This window comes from Schistocerca nitens, chromosome 5, assembly GCF_023898315.1.
Source record: "Schistocerca nitens isolate TAMUIC-IGC-003100 chromosome 5, iqSchNite1.1, whole genome shotgun sequence".
Lineage (NCBI taxonomy): Eukaryota > Metazoa > Arthropoda > Insecta > Orthoptera > Acrididae > Schistocerca > Schistocerca nitens.
In genome coordinates, this window is record NC_064618.1 from 871,231,598 (window position 1) to 871,252,391 (window position 20,794).

Genomic DNA, 20,794 nt, shown 5'->3' on the forward strand with positions numbered 1-20,794 from the left:
TGACCAGAAGAAGGGATCGGTTGGTAGGACATGTTCTGAGGCATCAAGGGATCACCAATTTAGTATTGGAGGGCAGCGTGGAGGGTAAAAATCGTAGGGGGAGACCAAGAGATGAATACACTAAGCAGATTCAGAAGGATGTAGGTTGCAGTAGGTACTGGGAGATGAAGAAGCTTGCACAGGATAGAGTAGCATGGAGAGCTGCATCAAACCAGTCTCAGGACTGAAGACCACAACAACAACAACATCTCCACCATCAATTGTTTAAGGATAGCTTGGGTAAGAGGTCTTGTGACAAATTGACTTTAGCCAGGAGACCTTTGAGATAACCTGGCTGCGTCTGCTTCTCAACTTTAGATATTTGCCTCGAAGTGACTGTTCTTTCACACCATCTAGAGGACATGTGTGACTGTAACTAAAGAAAAAGACAATAGCTGCCCAAACGTACTGAATAATGGCTTACCACAGGGATCTGTCCTTGCTCCTCTATTTCTTAATTTAATTCTGATATCCCTCTAACACAGTGCAGAAAATTTGGGTATGCAGATGACTGGGTAATACCTACCTAACAAAACATTTGAAGCAACCGAAGAAATTATAGCTTCTGATCTAGACGTCACAAGCCACTATTTCAGTAAATGGAGGTGGTAATCAAACTCAAATAAAACAAAAGTTTCATGTTTTTATCTGTCCAATACACTGGCACACGTAGCCCTTGATGTCTATTTTGAAGCAGACTAACTTCATCATAATATGCATCCAAAATGTCTTGGGATCATGTTAGATAGGAGAACGTGGCACGAACGTCTGCGAACCTCAAAACCAGACACGAGATTCTCCATAAACTCTGCGGCTCTCGTTGGGGATCGTCAGCATACACTTTCCGAGTGTCAGTACTGTGTTTGCTATACTCAACAGCAGAGTACTGTGCGGCTGTCTGGCTTAATAGTCCACTAGTAATAAAGATAGACGTGCAACTTAATGAGGCCATGTGCATTGTTAGTGGATCAATACGACCTACTCCCATATACTGGCAACGTACCTTGAGCCACACTCCACCTCCTGATATCAGACCGAAGAGCGCCCTACTGCGTAAATATCTGAAGATTGCTAATAACATCGATCTTCCAGTAATGGACGACGTACTTCCCGCGGAACGAAAAAGACTAAGATCGAGACAACCGACTCTCATCACAGCCAGGACTCTCGTGGAAATGGAATTCAATGACAGCGACGAATGGAAACGCTGCTGGCAACAAAACTGTTCCCCACAGTGAAGCTGCCTCGCGTCCAGAAGAAACCACCTGGATTCGACCAGCCTCGGGCAATTTGGACTGCCTTGAACAGCATCCGAACAGGGGATGGGCGATGTGCAGACACTCTCTACAAGTGGGGCAAATCTTCATCATGGTGTGACTGAGGTGCGGAACGACAGACAGGCTAGTGTTGTGTCGACAAATCCGTCACGTGACTACAAGGATGCTTTCGAAGAATTCCTCACAGCGACGATTGTTGTTATAAAACACAGCGGATAGGCAAAATAATGTGAACACCTGTACTTACTTGAATACACCTCCGCTTCTTCTTGGAATATTGTCATATAATGATTGTGTAGTCTCCAGTGGAATGTTATGCCACTCTTCGACCAGAATCTCTTGTAACGCTTGCAGTGACGACGGAAGTGGAAAACTGCTCCAGTACCGCCCAGAAGGGTTCGATAATGTTCAAGTACGGGGATTTTGCTGGCCAGGGAAGACACTGCAGTTCCCTTGAATGCTCAAGCCTGTCCTGGCTGTGTGAATGCCATATATCATCCTGATATATGGCATCATCGTTAGGGAACAACGTTTGAATCAACGAGTGAAATTACAATGAAATCCCGAGCTTTAGCTGCTTACAGGCGTTGATAAATAGCAGCATGGACAGCCGAAAATGTGTCCCGACCAGGACTCGAACCTGGGATCGCGTGCTTACATAGCAGACGCAGTATCCGTTTAGCCACCGAGGACACAGAGGATAGTGCGACTGCAGGGATTTACCCCTTGCACGCTCCCCGTGAGGTCCACATTCCCAACTTTACTGTTCACACACTACATCTTGTAACGAAACCTATTAAAGGCTTTACTTTACCGAAGTATGCGATACCCTCCAAATTCAACCAGTTTAACGAGTATTTATGATTATAGAAAAGTTATTGTGTATGTTAACAATGATTGCATAACATGTCTCCATAAACAGTCAACCCATTAAATTATACACAAAAGTTAATATCACTTGATCACTGATACAGCGAATGTCATCATGTAAAAACACTAAGTTAATCTTAAATAATTAATATGAAGTACGAAAAATAGTGGCCAACTTAGGTATTTTGGATCTCCTTAAATAAAAATCACCCAGTGAAACCTATTTGTTCACTAGGAGCGTTTTCACTCAGTATTCACGTAAACACTCCTATTTTAGACGAAAACCAGTGTAAGTCTTAATAATTCATGTTATTTACTTATTTATGCAAATTAGAGATGTCAATTGACAAACTTCTAAAAAACGGCCGTTTTGTAACAAAGAATTATTCTGTCAAGTCAACAAATCTGTCTGTCATTTTAATAACATGTTAAATTATGTCATTCGATATAAATTAATAACTTTTCTGCACAAATTACGATAACAGATGTACGTGTGACTTATAAACTATATCTCTTTTTAGTAGTTCTTTGACAAGGTTATAAATACAAGCAGAAAGAAGGGTCGGGAGCGGAGTCTGAATGCCACTTTGGTAAAGTGTATGTGTGTTATTTTTCGAGGTGGATAGACATTGCAATGAACATGTAAATGAAGTGCTACTTTGTGTTGTGTCATTGTCTTTGGTGGACAGTGGAATTAAGATGGCCACCAGAGTAATAAATATTAGAAGTTTAAATATTTGTTGGTTTCGCTCATTATTTATCATCAAAAGCACATGAAAAACAAGGGACCTCATCTTTTTACCCCTAGACAACCAGATTTAGAGCCAGCATTAGCATCGAGACACAGCAGCGATCCAGCAAGCAGCAGCGATTACCGCAATGCATTTTAATGGCGCCAACCTAACATCAAGTGCTAACAAGCTCCGTAAATGGGAGTGAAATAGTGCGATTATAAAAATATCTACGACTAGGCGACCATTATAATCTGTAGTGCCCCTGCCCACTGTACTCATTCCTCACGGCAGTGAATCTACCGATTCCCGTAAGAGTTCGGGCAAAGTGAGTGCATCCGTACTGAAGAAGATCAATGGCCAGTAAGCCTTACCTATATGAAGATGGTATCTTTTCTTTCGGACATGCTAATGGTCTCGATTTCATGGTAATTTCATTCTTCGAGAGCTGCAAGATCACCAATGGTATCTGTTCTTACGCTCCTAGTGAACAAATAGGTTTCACTGGGTGATTTTTATTTAAGGAGATCCAAAATACGTAAGTTGACCACTATTTTTCGTGCTTCATATTAATTATTTAAGATGAACTTAGTGTTTTTACATGATGACATTTGCTGTATCAGTGATCAAGTGATATTAACTTTTGTGTGGGTCAGTTGTTCAGTATAATTTAATGGGTTGACTGTTTATGGAGACATGTTATGCAATCATTGTTAACATACACAATAACTTTTCTATAATCATAAATACTCGTTAAACTGGTTGAATTTGGAGGGAATCGCATACTTCGGTAAAGTAAAGCCTTTAATAGGTTTCGTTACAAGATGTAGTGTGTGAACAGTAAAGTTGGGAATGTGGACCTCACGGGGAGCGTGCAAGGGGTAAATCCCTGCAGTCGCACTATCCTCTGTGTCCTCGGTGGCTAAACGGATACTGCGTCTGCTACGTAAGCACGCGATCCCAGGTTCGAGTCCTGGTCGGGACATATTTTCGGCTGTCCCTGCTGCTATTTATCAACGCCTGTAAGCAGCTTAAGTCTGGATTTCATTGTAATTTCATTCTTCGAGAGCTGCAAGATCATCAATGATATCCGTTCTTTCGGAGATGTGCGAAAGAACAGATACCATCTGCATACATATTTGAATCATCGGGTGCAGCTGATCACCTAAAATGTTCATATAATCGTCGGGTGTAACAGGGCCTTTGAGAGCAACGATGGGACCAGCAGAATAGCGTGATATGGCTGTCCACACCATCACACTTCCGACTCGGTGCTTAACCGTTGGAATCAACCAATCAGGATTGTACGCTTCTTTTCGCGTTCTCCAGACGTAAACCCGGCCCGATGTTGGAAATAACGAAAAATTTGATTCGTCGGACCATATGACGTATTTCCACTGATGATCCGTCCAAGATTTATGTTCCTCACACTATGTTTTACGCTTCTTTGCGTTGGTTATCGTCACTAATGGTTTCGGTATAGCGGCTCGTGCATGAATATTCGCTTTATGGAGTTCTCGGAAGAGAGTGTCTATAGATAGGGTGTATCGAAGATGAGCTCTGCAGTCACTTTAGCGCCCGTAGTTTTGTGTTGTTTTGACACAATTAGTGTTACCGTAGGACGATCTATGTCATTTAGTATTGATTTGCACCCACTGTTACTTTTACACGATGATGTCTTTACATGTTTTGTGTAGGCAGTGATGACTGTTGAAACAATTGCTCTTGAAACATGCAATAAGTTGGCTGCCTTGGTTACTGATGCGGGCCCCCAGAATCTGCCCTCCTTGGAACTCTGTCAGGTCTTTCATTGCACGTCGACCTCGGCCTCTGAATGCAAACACGAAGTGTGCACTACTCGTAAACAACCTGCACTGACGCCCACTCCGTAATGAACACGCACAGTCCAGCGCGACACGTGACTTACCTGCGTTGTTGACCGTCAAACACAACCCTCCGAATACTACTACTGTTCACACTAATTTGCCTATCCCCGTATATAAAAGAACTTCATATCCATATGTAGCTATTCGCATTTGTGATATTTTACGCTGGAGAGCTGTGCTTAGATGTTGACATGTTTTGTAATCTTTGTATATGTTTGACAAGACGATTAATAAGTAAAGTGGGTCAGAGGTCAAGAAATGTGAGAACTGTACGCTCGCTGTGTGGGGTGGTTAGAGGGGTAGCGGGCGACAGCCGAGCCGCCGCCAGTGGAGGGACTGCAAGTGCCGAGAGCCGCGCCTGCGACAATTGCCGCTAATCAATGAGCGTGCGGAGCTTCCGGAGCTCCGGGGAACACGGCTCGGCAATTAGAGGTCGCGCCGTCACAAAAGCACAGCAGCGGGGCAGGCCGGAGCACAGCGCGCGCTCTGCAGATTTACGCCCCGGCGCCGGGAGGGGCGCGCCGCGTTGCCGGCCCAGTTTGCGCCCGGGTTAATTACAGGGGGAGGGGGAGGGCGTCGGCGGCAGCCGCTGAGGCGCCGCCCCCGCCGCCTCCGCCGCCCATTGTGGCTGCCGCCTCCATTACGGGCGCCTGCTCCTGCTGGTGCCCCTACCCCTCGCCCGCCTCTGTTTGCGCCCCCGGGCGCGGCGACAAGTGAGAAACTGGCCGCGCGTCCGGCTAATGCACGCGCCACTCTGCGCGCTTTCGCGTCACGGCCGGAGGCCTGCAGCGGATCTCACGCCGCGGCTGCGGCTGCGGCGCCAGACGCGGCACAGCCGCCGAGGCGCCGGCTGGGCCCTCGCCGTGTCGCTGCAACCTCCTCCGAGCCTTCGGCGTCAGATTTGCGGGCGATATATTGGCAAGAGCAGCGGAAAGAAATACAGTAGAAGAAGAACGGGTACCTTTTACAGACGAAATAGTGATGGCAGCAGAGGATCAAGTATGTAAAACGTCGTGCGCTAGTAGCAGTCCTTAGAAAATGTAGTCCATCAACAAAGGAGGTGGCTTCCAAAACACTCGTTCGACCTATACTCGAGTATTGCTCATCAGTGTGGGATCCATACCAAGTCGAATTGGCAGACGAGATAGAGAAGATCCAAAGAAGAGCGGCGCGTTTCGTCACAGGCTTATTTGGTAAGCGTGATAACGTCACGGAGATGTTTAGCAAACTCGAGTGTCAGACTCTGCAAGAGAGGCGCTCTGCATCGCGGTATAGCTTGCTGTACAGGTTTCGAGAGGGTGCGTTTCTGGATGAGGTATCGAATATATTGCTTCCCCTTACTTATGCCTCCCGAGGAGATAACGAGTGTAAAATTAGAGAGATTCGAGCGCGCACGGAGGCTTTCCGGCAGTCGTTCTTACCGCGAACCATACGCGACTGGAACAGGAGAGGGAGGTAATGACAGTAACACGTAAAGTGCCCTCCGCCACACACCGTTGGGTGGCTTGCCGAGTACAAATGTAGATGTAGATGTAGATATAGATGTAGATTTTTGAGACGTTTGCACTCCTTCTCGCCTGTTTCATTTAGCAAGAAACAGACGAAAAGGAGTACAAACGTCTCAAAAATGTCACTGACAGGAAGTGCAAAATGGCTAAGCAGGGATGGCTAGAGGACAATTGTAACGACGTAGAGGCCTATCTCACCAGGTATAAGATACATAATGCCTACAGGAAAATTAAAGGGACCTTTGTAGAAAAGAGAACTACCTGTATGAGTATCAAGAGCTCAGATGGAAAACCAGTCCTAAACAAAGAAAGGAAAGAAGAAAGATCGAAGGACTATATAGAGAGTCTATACAAGGGCAATCTACTTGAGCGCAATATTATGGAAATGGAAGAGGGCGTAGATGAAGATAAAATGGGAGATATGATAAAGAATGGAGAATTTTACATGGCACTGAAAGACATAACTCAAAACAAGGCCTCAGGAGTAGACAACATTCCATTAGAACTACTGATAGGCTTGGGAGAGCCAGCCCTAACAAAACTCTACCATCTCGGGAACAAGATGTATGAGACAGGCGAAATACCCTCAGATTTCATAAAGAATATAGCAATTCCAGTCCCAAAGAAAGCGGGTTCTGACAGGTGTGAAAAATACTGAACTATCACTCTAATAATTCACGGTTGAAAAATGTTGTTTCTTCTTGTAGTCTTCATCTCCCAGTACGTACTGCAACCTACATCCTTCTAAATCTGTTTAGTGTATTCATCTCTTGGTTTCCATCTACGATTTTTACCCTCCACGCTGCCCTCTAATACTAAATTTGTGATCCCTTGATGCCTCAGAACATGCCCTACCAACCGATCCCTTCACCTTGTCAAGTTGTGCCACAAACTCCTCTTCACCCCAATTCTATTCAATACCTCCCCATTAGTTATGTGATCTACCCATCTAATCTTCAGCATTCTTCTGTAGCACCACATTTCGAAAGCTTCTATTCTCTTCTTGTCCAAATTATTTATTCTCCATGTTTGACTTCCATACATGGCTACACTCCATACATATATTTTCAGAAACGACGTCCTGACACTAAAATCTATACTCGATGTTAGAAAACTTCTCTTCTTCAGAAACGCTTTCCTTGCCATTGCCAGTCTACATTTTATATCCTCTCTACTTCGACCATCGTCAGTTATTTTGCTCTCCAGATAGCAAAACTCCTTTACTACTTTAAGTGTCTCATTTCCTAATCTAATTCCCTCAGCATCACCCGATTTAATTCGACTACATTCCATTATCCTCGTTTTGCTTTTGTTCATGTTCATCTTATATCCTCCTTTCAACACACGTTCCATTCCATTCAACTGTTCTTCCAAGTCCTTTGCTGTCTCTGACAGAATTACAATGTCATCGGCTAACGTCAAAGTTTTTATTTCTTCACCATGGATTTTAAAACCTACTCCAAATTTTTCTTTTGTTTCCTTTACTCTTGCTCAATATACAGATTGATCAACATCGGGGAGAGGCTACAACCCTGTCTCACTCCCTTCCCAACCACTGCTTCCCTTTCACGCCCCTCGACTCTTATAACTGCCATCTGGTTTCTGTACAAATTGTAAATAGCCTTACGCTCCCTGTATTTTACCCCTGCCTCCTTCAGAATTTGAAAGAAAGTATTCCAGTCAACATTGCCAAAAGCTTTCTCTAAGTCTACAAATGCTAGACACGTAGGTTTGCCTTTCCTTAATTTATTTTCTAAGATAAGTCATAAGGTCAGTATTGCTTCACGTGTTCCAACATTTCTACGGAATCCGAACTGATCTTCCCCGAGGTCGGCTTCTACTAGTTTTTCCATTCTTCTGTAAAGAATTCGCGTTAGTATTTTGCAGCCGTGGCTTATTAAATTGATAGTTCGGTAATTTTCACATCTGTCAACAACTGCTTTCTTTGGGATTGGAATTATTATATTCCTCTTGAACTCTGAGGGTATCATATATCTTGCTCACCAGATGGTAGAGTTTTGTCAGGTTTGGCTCTCCCGTCAGTAGTTCTAATGGAATGTTGTCTACTCCCGGGCCTTGTTTCGACTCAGGTCTTTCAGTGCTCTGTCAAACTCTTCACGCAGTATCGTATCTCCCATTTCATCTTCATCTACATCCCCTTCCATTTCCATAATATTGTCCTCAAGTACATCGCCCTTGTATAGACCCTCTATATACTCGCTCCACCTTTCTGCTTTCCCTTCTTTGCTTGGAACTGGGTTTCCATCTGAGCTCTTGATATTCATACAAGTGGTTCTCTTTTTTCCAAAGGTCTCTTTAATTTTCCTGTAGGCAGTATCTATCTTACCCCTAGTGATGCGCGCCTCTACATCCTTACATTTGTCCTCTAGCCATCCCTGCTTAGCCATTTTGCACTTCCTGTTGATCTCATTTTTGAGACGTTTGTATTCCTTTTTGCCTGCTTCATTTACTGCATTTTTATATTTTCTCCTTTCATCAATTAAATTCAATATTTTTTCTGTTACCCAAGGATTCTACTAGCCTCGTATTTTTACCTACTTGATCCTCTGCTGCTTTGCAAAATAGTGACACTAATTCTTTACGGACGAATGGAAAAACTAGTAGAAGCCGACCTCGGGGAAGATCAGTTCGGATTCCGTAGAAATTTTGGAACACGTGAGGCAGTACCGACCCTACGACTTATCTTAGAAAATAGATTAAGAAACAGCAAACCTACGTTTCTAGCATTTGTAGACTTAGATAAATGGTTCAAATGGCTCTGAGCACTATGGGACTCAACTGCTAAGGTCATAAGTCCCCTAGAACTTAGAACTACTTAAACCTAACTAACCTAAGGACAACACACACATCCATGCCCGAGGCAGGATTCGAACCTGCGACCGTAGAGGTCGCGCGGTTCCAGACTGTAGCGCCAGAACCGCTCGGCCACCAGCGGCCGGCTAGACTTAGATAAAGCTTTTGACAATGTTGACTGGAATACTCTCTTTCAAATTCTAAATGTCGCTGGGGTAAAATACAGGGAGCAAAAGGCTATTTACAATTTGTACAGAAACCAGATGGCAGCTATAAAAGTCGAGGAGCATGGAAGGGAAGCAGTAGCCTCAAAGGAGTGAGGCAGGGTTGTAGCCTAACCCAGATGATATTCAATCTGTATATTGAGAAAGCAGTAAAGGAAACAAAAGACAAATTTGGAGTAGGAATTAAAATCCATGGAGAAGAAATTAAAACTTTGAGGTTTGCCGACGACATTGTTACTCTTCCAGAGACAGCAAAGGGCCTGGAAGACCAGTTCAGCGGAATGGAAGATAGAAGATGAACGGCAACATAACGAAAACGAGGATAAGGGAATGCACTCAAATTAAATGAGGTGATGCTGAGGGAATTAGATTAGGGAATTAGACACTTAAAGTAATAGATGAGTTTTGCTATGTGGGGAGCAAAAAAAACTGAGAATCGGGATATAAAATGTAGACAGGCGATGCGAAAGAAAGTGTACTGAAGAAGATAAATTTATTATCATGGAGCGTACATTTATGTGACAGGAAGTCTTTTCTGAAAGTATTTGTATGGAGTGAAGCCATGTACGCATGACAAACATGGACGATAAACAGTTTACACAAGAAGAGAATAGAAGCTTTCGATATGTGGTGCTACAGAAGAATGCTGAAGGTTAGATGAGTAGATCACGTAACTAATGAGGGCGTACTGAATAGAACCGGGGAGAAGGGGAATTTGTGGCACAAATTGACTAGAAGAAAGGATCTGTTGGTGAGACACGTTCTGAGGTTTCAAGGGATCAGCAATTTAATACTGGAGTGAAGCGTGGAGGGTAAAAATCGCAGAGGGAGACCAAGAGATGAATACACTAAGCAGATTCAGAAGGATGTAGGTTGCAGTAGTTACTGGGAGCTGAAGAAGCTTGAACAGGGTAAAGTAGCATCGAGTGCTGTATCAAACCAGTCTCTGGACTGAAGACCACAACAACGACGTACGAAACTATTTGTTACAGTGCAGAGAAAGTGTTACCTTTGTCTGGATGGCTATCTTTTGCAGTAGCTTCTGTGGTAGCTCCCTTCTCTAGAAATAAACTGTAAAAGCATTCATTGGATTGCACCCGGGCTCTAAATTTAGGCTCAGGTGAACCACCGCTATAAGTTGCCTCAAAAATCCTGTGGATAAATTAATTTACCAGCTTAAAAATCGTAACTGGAAACCTACAATACGCAGCTGAAGACTGTTGATAACAGAGTGGCTCTCTACCAATACAACGGTTCGGTAGTTTTGTTACAGTATACAAATTACGCAGTAAATAAACAGTTTTTATGTTGCTGAGCAACAGTCGTGCAATAATTTTTAAATGAATACATCACCATTTGACTGCATTATAGTTTGTGTAGCTACGACTTACGTTTCGGCCTTTTACGCCATTTTCAAGTGATTGGGTTCATGGCATTAACATATATTGCAGGACATCAAGGTCGAAATTGGCCATAAATTAAGGGAAATACTGGCGCCCCACGAAATGCCAGGTGTGAAATCATCATCTTATAAAAAGAAGAATAAAGAATAGTGGGAGCGCGCCATATTTAGTAAAAACAGGTTTACTTAGTATATCAACCGCATTTATATACCTAGTAAGCCTGTTTTTACTAAATATGGCGTGCTTCCACTATTGATCTTTTTACGAGATTATGGTTTTAAGTCTGGCATTTGGTGGGGCGCCAGTATTTCCCTTAATTTATGGCCTATTTTGAGCTTGATGTTCTGCAATATATGTTAATGGCATAAACTCAGTCACTTGGAAATGGCATAAGAGGCTGAAACATAGGTCGTTATTAAATAAACAACAATATTGTCAAATACCCGTCTGTAAATAATTACCGGTAGTATTAGCAAAGCAAGAAACATAAATGAATCGTAAGAGAGAAACTGGAAACCGACGACATCTCTTTGTTTTTTGTTTGTTTGTTCTGTATAAAACTGCAACCGCGTCGTTCAGTGTGTTATTCCATTGTGCAGTTTATATTATAACCTTAAATACGGGGGTTGGAGCTTTAATAGTGACAACTATTTATTTACAGCTCGTAAAAAATAGATACGTGTTTCAAAGTTTTACTGACCTTCAAAGTAGTCAACAGAATTGTGTATAACCCGTTGCCAGCGATGTAGAAGCCTTAGGATACTCTTAGAAGTGACAGTTATGTTGTAATTGCAGGTTTTGACTCCAGCTCCAAAACTGTAACTAAAACAAGAGGCTCAACAACTGCTTCGAATCAGTGTCACTAATTGAATATTTTAGCTGTTTCTTTTTATTTAATTTTGGTCGTGGTGATATTTTGTCGACTTGTAGTCAACCATAATTTCACCAACGTAACAAAACAATTCTACCTCTTTCCGACTGAAATGAAACGCGGAATTAATATTCTGATGCTCTCATTCACAGTCTATCAAAACCTGGTCGGAAAGCAAAACCACAACCATTCACACGAATGAGACTGTTTCGCGCGAGTGTGGAGTTCGACCGTGGAAAGTGTTTTCCACCGCTGGCTCAGGCTTCCGCGGAGCGGCGCAGAAGCAGCCTACAGCGGCTGTGGCGGGCGTAACATTTCATCCGCCAGTGTTTTGATAGTATCATCCATTTCGGAGAAACATTCTGCAGCCCATCACGCGCTGATAACGTGGGGAACCCCATTTCCCGTCACCGCTCTGAAAGGTTTCATTTTATTTGTTTTTTCGGCGTTTTATCGAATGCGATGGAGCCGAGCGCGAGATACACCGCTGCGGTCCGAGCAGCGGACGGTAAAACACAGACAGGGGTGGGGGGGGGGAGCGGCGTGGGGGGGGGGGAGACGTAGGGGTGTTTTACTGGCCACGGGCTCGCCACATGCGCCTGCTAGGGTCTTTTTCCAAGTCGCTGGCCGCAAAAGTGTACGCTTTGCTTTTAATCACGCTACTTAGAAGTTGGTAGCTTTTTACAATCAACGTAATACACACTACGTGATCAAAAGTATCCGGACACCTGGCTGAAAACGACTTACAAGTTCGTGGCGCCCTACATCGGTAATGCTGGAATTCAGTATAGTGTTGGCCACCCTTAGCCTTGATGACAGCTTCGCCTCTCGCAGGCATACATTCAATCAGGTGCTCGGGGAATGACAGCCCATTCTTCACGGAGTGCTGCACTGAGAATAGGATTCGGGTCTGGACTCTATGCAGGCCTGTCCATTACAGGGATGTTATTGTCGTGCATTATTAACAAGTGCTCGATCGTGTTGAAAGAAGCAATCGCCATCCCCGAATAGCTCTTCAACGGTGGAAAGCAAGAAGGTGCTTAAAATATCAATGTAGGCCTGTGCTGTGATAGTGCCACGCAAAACAACAACGGGTGCAGCCCCCTCCATGGAAACACGACCACACCATATCACCATCGCCTCCGAATTTTACTGTTGGCACTACATAGTCGCCATACCCACACCCTACCATCCGATCGCCACATTGTGTTCCGCGATTCGTTACTCTACACAACGTTTTACCACTGTTCAATCATCCAATGTTTACGCTCCTTACATCAAGCGAAGCTTCGTTCGGCATTTACCGGCGTGATGTGTGGCTTATGAGCAGCCGCTCGACCAAGAAATCCAAATTTTCTCACCTCCCGACGAAGTGTCATAGTACTTATAGTGGATCGTGATGCAGTTTGGAATTCCGGTGTAATGGTCTATTACACATTACGACCCTCTTCAGCTGTCGGCGGTCCCTGTCAGTCAACGGATGAGGTCGGCCTGTACACTTATGTGCTGTACGTGTACCTTCACGTTTCCACTTCGCTATCACACCGGAAACAGTGTACCTAGGAATGTGGAAATCTCGCGTACAGGCGTATGACAGAAGTGACACCCAGTCACATGACCAAGAAGAAAGTCCGTGAGTTCCGCGGAGCGCCCCATTCCGCCCTCTCACGATGTCTACTGAGGTAGCTGGCGGTAGGTGGCAGCAGAATGCACCTAATATGAAAAACGTATGTTTTTGGGGGTGTCCGGATACTTTTGATCACACAGTGTAGTTATATGGTATCAACATCGAACTTTTACGAAAGAAAGCTATGCAGGAAAAGGGTCAAGATTTGAAAATTTCTGGCAAAGTGGAGCTGTGTGCCGGATCAGGACTCCAATCCGGAATCTTTGCCTTTCACTGTCAAGTGCTGTACCATATGAAGTACCCAAGCAGTATTCACGACCCGACCTCACAGTTTTACTTCCGCCGATACCTCATCTTCTACCTGCCAAACCTCAAAGTTCTCCTGCGAAACTTGGACGACTGGCACTCCTGGAAGACAGAATATAGCGCAGATATAGCATAGCCACAGACTCGGGTTGGTTTCAGAACGAAGTTTTTCATTCTGCGGCGGAGTGTGCGCTGATATGAAACTTTCTCACAGCTTAAAACTGTGTGTAATTGAGAACGTAGGAGATGAAGTACTGCCGAAAGTAAAACAGTGAGGACTGGTTCTAAGTTGTGCTCGGGTACCTCGGTTGGTACAGCACTTGCCTCCAAAATGGAAAGTTTCCGGGTTCGAGTCACGGTCTGGCATACAGTTTTAGTTTGTCAGGAAGTTTCGTATCATCGTACATTCCACTGCTGAACGAAAATTTCATTTTCAACGATCAGGGTTACTCATCAACATTCATCACACAAAGGATAACATTGAAGACTGACGTTTACGATTCGTGGATGCAAGTGAAGGAGTTCACTTACAAATGTTTGTTAGAAGGAGAAGGATTGACCACTTTTGGAGCTGAAAACGTTTTGATAACTGTAATAGGCAATGGTGAATAAGTCAAAAGAACAATGGAAATAGGAATGCCTCGACACATAAAAAAACTGCCGCTCCACAACAACAAAATGAGTGACTGTTTTATAACATTTTCATGTGAACAGAAGACCAATACACAAAGTGACATCGACCTTTAGTAGGTTACCCTTCTCTCTCTCCACAGTATGATCATAGCAGTCATGTGAAGAAGCTTTAGTATCTGTATGAACATGTGTTAAACGTTTTTGTAATGCCAATATTGCCTGACGATGAGGTATTCCCTAGAAGCATGTCTCTAAATACATAATTTAATTGTCAACAAATTTTGTGACAGGTGGCGGTATTTTAAAACCTTTTTCGTAGTACTCTTTAGCTCTTGTACATATTCTTGGCCGAAAGAAATTTACTTACATCAACCACAGGACCCAATGCAATGAAGAAATTTCTCAGGACGTACTTTTGGAGCACGTGTAAATGAACCACTGACATCGGGAAAACCAGAAAGGAAGAAAATTACGGTGTCTGAGACATGGTTCTACAGAACAGTGTTGAAAATTAGGTACACTGATAAGATAAGAAGTGAGGACGATCTCTGCAGGATCAGGGAGGAAATCAACATGTCGAAAATATTGACAAGAGGAAGGAACAAGATGATAAGACGTGTGTTAACACACCAGGGATAACTTTCGTAGCTGAAGAGGGAAGTGAAAAGAGTGAAAAATGCAGGGGAAGACAGAGATTGGGATACATCCCACAAATAACAGAGAACGCAGGGTATAGGTCCTTCTCTGAGTTGAAGAGGTTCGCTCAAGAGAGGAATTCGTTACGGGCCACATCATACCAGTCACACGATTGATGAGTGAGTGGGCATTTTAAATGAATAAACTGAATGTCGTTTGGACCCGCTATAGTGAAGCCCTATAGAGTTTGTGCTATGATCACGATGCTCCTAACATAAGTCTATGTATTTCCCCTCCAATTTTATCTGTGTACCGAGGTAATAGGCCATGAAGACTTGGATCAATGCCATTAACCCACTGTAACGATAAAACAATGAAATAAAGATTTATTTTTGGCTCATGAATTGTGCTTCGTATAAATAGAGCAGAGACGTCAAAAACCGTTACGTATGATATCAGCTGAAATTACTTAACCTGACATCTCAATGTGAAGTTAGATGGTTGAGAGAAGAAGCTAATTACTTCACAAGAATGTGTGTGTGTGTGAGAGAGAGAGAGAGAGCGCTAAACGGTATTGCACCCATTAAAGCGCTTTCAGCTGAACAGCGGTCACCCTGACCTCGTTACAAACTTTTATATTTGCGCTCTTTTACTTGCACTGTCAGTCTAGATTATGATTTTCAGTCTTCATGATCGCTATGGTTCTCTAAAGCGGCATGGGCATAGGAGACTATCCGAGGTATCAAGAAAAGAGACAATGATGCTACACGCATATGATTAAATTGTCACATCTGATACATTGGGCTGAAGAAACATATACTGATCCATGCATTTAGAGTTGTAAAGTATGCTGTCTCTGTACGCAGTGTGAAGCTTTGTCGAGACATAACTCTTTGCTCTCGTCGTCCGTGTAGCCTGTTTGTACGTATGGCTCACACATGACAGTCCTGACTGTATTTAGACAACTCCCTGTCAGTGTCCACTAAGGTGCTACGGAGCCTTGCCCCTCACTCTTTTTCAGTTCTGAAAAGCAAATAACAACCGTCCGAGACTATCTGACCCATTTACTTGCTCTAGTTTGAGCAAAGTTGGCTCTGAACTCCTTGCATCCAAGTTAGCTTCTGCCCGACTGGGAACAGTTCCAACTTTGCAGTCATTTATGTAGGAATATTTCATTGAAAGGAACTATTTCTTGCAGTGTTACTGTGTTAGAAGCAATGCTCGACACACTGAGATGACACTATCAGGAGATTAGTTACGTCAAGTACAACCTGTATAGCTCGCTAGTGGAACCTCAAACACAGATCAGTCTTTAGTAGTAGGAGGGGAGGAGGAGGAGGATTGGGACGTAAGAGATATGTACTTTATTTGCAGCAAACATCATTGTCTCTGGACTGACAAGTGCTTCTCCCAACAGCAGCCACAGGGTCCACAGCTGTTGCCACCAGTGCCGCTACCGCTACGTCTTTGGAGGTGACTGCCGTTTGGCACATAAGGAGGAGACATCAGCCAATGGTCGCTACCATGCCTCGCTAGCAGTGGCCAACCCTTTAGTAACAAATCATTTTAGGAATATATAAGCCTTTTTAATTGAGCCTGCATACACAGTACTCCAGGGGACGATTGCCTGACACTGATGTAGGTAGCGGAGCCTCAACAGCTTTTTACAACACAGGTACTTTCCCATTGCTTTTCTACTCAATTTTATATACATTTTCTATTATCTCTACACATGAAGCAGTTAAAATATTTCACAAAGTAATTAGGTACAATACATCCACATGAAAATTACAATACAGTACAAGATGGTTGTAACTATATTTACAAAATTAATTTCAAAACTCCTTCGTGTGTAGAGTGTATGTGGCACTGAGTAATATAGCTACACACAGTTCTATTTTATTCAGTTCTTGTAAATTTTTCTGGGTGTGGCTTCATTGGGAAGCAAGTGCGTTGCAGTAGTTAGTAGTGGGAGCCACAGAGAAGGGAACTCCCCTCTCTCCTCCCCCGCCCCACCCACCCATCTTCACAGCTAAGTCACTGTATCCCTGTTGGTCCGCGCATCAGTCCATACTACACCGCAAAAGCGTATTAAATTTTTTAATAATAATTTAAAATGGCTTGTTGTAACGTTGTTACTTTAATTTGCTATGAAAGCGGTGCTGATAGACAAGAAAAGCGGGTTAAAAGCTGTGAGCTGTCTGGGGAAGTTAACCGTGCATTACTGCGCAACTGTTTCACCAGGTATCTTGTCTAGCTTACCAAATTCCCAACCAGACTAACATTAATTATAATCTTTTAATAGTCATACAACAACCGGTAATATATATATATATATAAAAGAGAATTTAAATAAAAAGAAATAAATCAGTTTATATTTGGAAATTTATTTTAACATTGATCATTGAAATTTCAACATATTAAACTTGATTCATTACTAAGGTGGTGCCTTATTTAGGATTGTGAAAATGTGAGTTTGTAATCTTACGGAACACATCAAATAGGGAGCCAAGATTGGGAGACTACATACAAAGAACGTTGAAACATATGCAAGAGTAAATTAACCTCAACCAACCGATTCAATTTTCACCCAAAGAAGTTACGTTCGTAACGCAATCCTGTCCGTCATGTAATTACCACACACTGGTATACTAAATTCATACTAACTCTCTGTGAAAACTTCCCGAAAAGAATAGCTGAGGGCTACTTTGATGCTTTCACCACATGCTTCACGTGGTCAACTTGGTTTACACAAAGAGTGTAACTCCACAATAATTTTGATAATTAAAATAAATTACATCGAAACACAATTTACTAAAGAAAAACCTCGAACTGGTTACTATCGTCTTACTATTAACCTGATGGGTCAAACAGTTGTATAAGCACGTGGCACTGGTCTCATAAAGTACACCCCACGTGGGTTGAACATAAAGAAAAGTTGCTATATAAAAACAATATTGTCAAGACGAGACATTATAATCACACGAGCATTCGCATTTAAGATTGATGATCTTAGTTAGAGTTACTGATCAACACGTGGTTCCACTTTACTCACAAAGTAGTGACAAAGCACTGAACTTCACACCCGAATTACACTGCGTTGCAAGTTAAGGTAACATTAGATATTTTAGAGCTAAACCTGAAATAAAGGTGATTAAATTTTCAGTTAGGCTGAACTTAAGAAATCCATTGTCCTACGGACTTAGCAGACACGCGCTCAGCCGGAGATCTTACCACTTCAGACGCTCGCCACGGACAGACTGATCTGCGCTCCTACCGAGCGTGCTTCCCAAATACAAACGGAAGTGACCAGAGAGGCAGCTTCCTATACCAACATGACAACGGACAGTCAGGACCATACTAAGCATAGAAACCTCTCTGCTTTTAGAAGCCGTAGCTACCTGTTCTGACGTTGGTCCTACTGTTCTCTAGCAGACAGGCTTGTCTGCTACCATCCAGCATGCAACTACAAATACATTTGCTCATTCATCCTCTCACACAGAAGGGAAGGGGGATGACAGTATTTTATCATATACAGTATATAAAAGAAAGCGGATGTAGATTCCGTATGAGACTGTGTGACATGAATTATATAAACTGTGTTTTAAAGTGTAGTAGTGTGACAGATCGTTCTTGTTTATGTGTAAAAGTAACACGTTTCACTGCTCAGTCTCCTCCCAAATAGTCAGAAACACCACAGTAAATTTAGAAGAGGAATTTATGCCGTAAATGACAACATATTTAAGAAATTAACATGAAATGAATCCAACAGAGACCATTCATTGTTACTAAAATGGTTGAGAAACATCTAAAGACTATTTATCCAGAGTTTGAATTCCATCATGTCAATAATTTTAAAATAGTTGTTTCACAGAAATCTTCACTTCCACTTAGGTTTGAAACTATGAAGCTGAGATTGTAATAGAAAAGACTTTTTAGTTTAAAAATATCGGCTGAAAGTTTCTGTAATGTCACATTCAATATTTTTCGAAATTTCAAGAAACTAAATTTTGACGTATAATGTTCAGCATCATATTCTGACCATGAAATTTTGTAGAATTTAATGTATTATGGTACGATGATGTAATGACGACATAACCCGCCACGTTAGCCGAGAGCGCTAATGCGCTGCTTCCTGGACTCGGGTAGGCGCGCTGGCCCTGGGCCGAATCCGCCCAGCGGATTAACGACGTAGGCCGGTGTGTCGGCCAGCGTGGATGTGGTTTTTAGGCGGTTTTCCACATCCCGCTAGGTGAATACCGGGCTGGTCCCCACATCCCACCTCAGTTCCACGACACGCAGACATTTGTAACACTTCCGCACTATTTCATGGTTTACACTAGACGCAGACTGCTGGGGTATACTGATTCTGTCCTGGGGGCTATGGGGTGGCGGCAGGAAGGGCATCCGGCCACCCCTTTAAATTAACCTTGCCAAATCCGTTGCAACCACGCCGACCCTGCGACATTGTGGGACAAAGGCGCAAGTGAAAGAAAGGAAAGATTTAATGACGACATAAAGCTCTGTTCGGAGGACAATGACCACTGCAACTTCTATTTAAAAACTGTACTTTATTGGAATACAGAGTCAAAATTTAAATAGTAGGACTATGTTCTTCAAACATTTTACATCTACAGGTACAAAAAAGTAGGAAATAGATATAACCCCGGTGGAAGAGTTGTTGAAAATTTAATGTAGCAAGAGACTGCTTTTCGAGCACAGTGAAGGGTGCACTGGCCTTCAGTTTCCGTCCGCCGATCATAACATTAATCGAAAGGGGTGTTGCTGTGAATCATCTGTAGGTGTGCGTGTTGCACATTACATGCACCGAAATATAGCGAGTCGACGATGTGCGCATTTCATTCTACAATATACAGTCAACAAAGCATTATACAAACTCTGCTCTGGCTGTTGTAGGGAATGTGGTTTTTTTTTTTTTTTTTTTTTTTTTTTGGTCGCATGCATTCCATGTACTTGCCACGTGTTGGTGAACACTGCAGTAATTAAGCAATGTGTAACCGCTGGAAGCTGTACGCTGCTGCTGTTGTCCAGGTGGTGAGGCGCGCCCGGTACATTGGCCTGGCCGCAACTACCGGGGTACACATCCCAGTCATTTATTTATGTTAAATCCTGCCCAGTCGTCGAATATGGGGTGTCTAGGGAACCTGTTCAAGCAAATCGTATTAATGAGTTTTATCACAAAATGAGCGACTACAATACGTAACTTTGAGAATTACACAGATGTGTCGCAAGCAAAGGGCGACATCCGAAATAAACAAGCTTCTTTAGTATAACAATTCTAGTGCAAGCGAAGTAATGACCTTTGACGATTCTATTCAGGTCGCTAGTCTCGAAGCTTCTCTCCGACCGGCGCGGCACTTACGTCCTCTTCTCATAGAGGCCGCTGCTGTCGCGTTGTACTGGAGATGGGTCGGTCAGCGTGCAATTGGCTGACATCTAGCCACAGTCTTCTGCTCCATCGTTCCCGACTGGCGTGCCCGCGCTGGACTTTACACCGTAACAGTTTATGGTACGAGATGGCTGATTTCACTGGTGGGGTGCTCTGTCTGCCAGGTGTGAGTCAGAAGTCAAGAAGTCTGGCGTCAGCGCTCACTCCTCTGCAGAGCAAAATATTGTGCGTAAGTCATTTACCCGCCAAACAGTTTCTTACACGAGTGCTGCTCCAGAAAATAAAGCAGAGGAGATTATGTGAAGTTTGGGAAGTAGGCACTGGCTGAATTAAACTGTAAAAGCACGGCCTCGCTAGAAACACTGACCATTAATACTAATCCTGCTGCTCGTCGACTTACAGGTGTCCCGTTTGTCTTGACTCTTCCAATCAACTCTCTGTCCAAATCAATATAAAAAAGTGTCGAGCAAACGTTGCTTAGCTACCAGCGGTACGCTAACCATCATGACTGTCTTTCCTTAAAGAATTTACTAACTATTCTGTCAACAGTTGCAGTATG